This window comes from Engraulis encrasicolus, chromosome 10 (genome assembly GCF_034702125.1).
Source record: "Engraulis encrasicolus isolate BLACKSEA-1 chromosome 10, IST_EnEncr_1.0, whole genome shotgun sequence".
Classification (NCBI taxonomy): Eukaryota; Metazoa; Chordata; class Actinopteri; order Clupeiformes; family Engraulidae; genus Engraulis; species Engraulis encrasicolus.
In genome coordinates, this window is record NC_085866.1 from 41211643 (window position 1) to 41214142 (window position 2500).

General features: G+C 44.2%; 1 protein-coding gene across 6 annotated transcripts in view; it reads left to right on the top strand.

Annotated features, from left to right (window-relative positions):
• Positions 1–2500, top strand: part of casz1 (castor zinc finger 1) — a 133090-nt gene that overhangs the window by 101747 nt on the left and 28843 nt on the right. The gene's annotated exons all lie outside the window — the stretch shown is intronic.

Below are 2500 nucleotides of genomic sequence, written 5' to 3' on the forward strand. Positions count from 1 at the left end.
ACACACAGACACACACATGCTGGCATGCTGAAAGCTGCTGTGTCAAAGTGACAGTGCGTCTGTCTGGTTGAGGTGGTGGGGGGGGTGTGTGCATGAGCAAGCCTCTTCCTGTTGCAGTTCACTGATTTGTGCATTTCAAAGACCTGGCACAGGTGCAGGGGAGTGCACTGTTCACTGCTCTAGGCCCTTTATATAGATTTACAATCTTTTCATCTTCAGCATTTCACCAACCCCAGTTTTCAACATGGCGCAAAAAAGCTTGCATGGGGTGCATCTGAACGAAAAGTCTGAGAGGAAAGTATCTGTGTCTGAAAGATCTATATAAGTGGGGGGGGGGGGTGACACCAAGATATAAGGTTTCTGGGTGGATAAGGGATTTATTGCTTGGAACAGAGAGTGTGATACAAACAAAGCAGGAGAAAAAGACAAAAAACACATTGAAAGACCCAATTATTTGACGACCCATTCAAGGCCCTGAAATGTCCTATGGACATGTTTGACATGGGTAGAGACGGCCCTGTGCTAAGCAGCAAGTGAGCAGGGGAACCAGATTGTCTCCCTATGCCAGGCCCTAAGGCACATCCCAACACACAGGCACCCACAGCCACAGCAGCGCACAGGCATGATGGAGGGAGAGAAAGGCGAAGAGAGACGGAGAGTGAGAGAGAGAGGGAAGGAGAAAACCAGAGAGCGCCCACTGCCTTAACTAGGCCTATAAAAGGAAAATACTCTTCTTCCACTTTTTCCATTAGGCCTAAATTACCATTTAAGAGCGGTTTTTCGTTCGTTTGACAAAACTTGTCATAAAGTAAATAACAGCAAAAATTAAAAGGACAGACATAAAGCAGTGCCCCTGCTCGCTCTCTCTCTCTTTCTCCCTCTCTCTCTCTCTCTCTCTCACTTCTCTCTCCCCCCTGTTCCCTCCCCTCTCTTTGCTCTCTCGCTCCTTAATTGGCATGGATAAAATTCAGGTAGTTGTTTATATAAACTTAACATTTTTCATCTTTTAGTACCCAAGCCCGCGAGTTGAAGATTATTTCCCCCCACCGGATTTGTTTAATTTTTTCACATCTGCTTATTTTCAAGGTGTCATCGCGCCGAGTGCTTTCTCACCGGTGTGCAAAAGCTGCCGTCACAGATGGCTTAAGATATATTCTTTTTTCACGTACACACATACACACATGCACACACATACACACACGCTCACACGTACGCACACAGCACTACCACCTTGCCCAACAGCATAATTGTTATGAGACGTTTCAGCCCTTGTTTTAAACGGCAGTGAGATCCAGCAGATGTTGGCATCCCTTCTGCCCTGATTTACTAGGAAAGAAAAAAGGAGAGAGAAAGCGAGAGAGAGAGAGAGAGAGAGAGAGAGAGAGAGAGAGAGAGAGAGAGAGAGAGAGAGATTGAGAGAGCGAGATCGAGAGAGAGGGGGAGAGAGGGAGGGAGGGGGAAAAAGACCTGCACGGTCTCTTCGGGTGGCATTTTTTTCATCCTTTGCCTCAATATGGCCAAGTTGCCATGTTCGCACGCTTGAAAGATGCCAGGGATGATAAACAATGGCCAGCTCTGAATTCAAACATTTTCTAGCCTTCATTATTTATTTCTTTTTTTTCTTTCCTCTGTGCCTTCTGCTCTTGAAGACAGGAGAGCTGTGTATCATAACCAAAGTCACACAGAGCTGTTTAAACAAGACAGAAAGTGACAACCAACTGTCTGCCCTCTGCCTTACCTTTCACTTGTCTTTTTTGAGGCAGTAGTTAGGAACTTAAATACACTTTAACACGGAATAAATTGTACTTTTTAGTACATTTTAGTGAGGGAGCATACGTTTACTTTTTTTAAGCCTTTTTTTACCTGCCTTACCTCTAACTTGTCTCTTTTTGTCAAGTTTTGACAGACATTATAAACGTTCATACATATGAAATAGGTATATATATATATATATACACACACAGTATATATTAGTTTAAAAAAGAAAGTCTACGCGTTTTTACTACACCATTGCTTGTTTTACCTGACCTGGAAGATAAGTAAAGTGTATGTCTAACCACAAGGTGTGGGTAAAAGGAGTAAAGTCAAACTTTTTCAACCCAGTGATCATGTTTTACGAACCCACTCTCTCAACCTCAGTGCCCTTACGGGGTTAGAGTTTTGAGTTTCGTGCTCATCATTTTATAGGTCACCTGCAGATCGTCTTGCCACACAGAGCTATTTTGGTGTCAATACTCTGATGTTGTTGACAAGTCCTTGCACTTTGCAGCAGTCTCCTTCAGCTTCCTGTGCTGTGCTGCGAATGAACACACACGCACGCGCACACACACACACACACACACACACACACACACACACACACACACACACACACACACACACACACACACACACACACACACACACACACACACATACACACACAAAAGCGCACCTTCAGCTGTGTCACGGAAATTACTGACATTCAGACAAACAAACAAATGCATAATTCTGTGAAGTC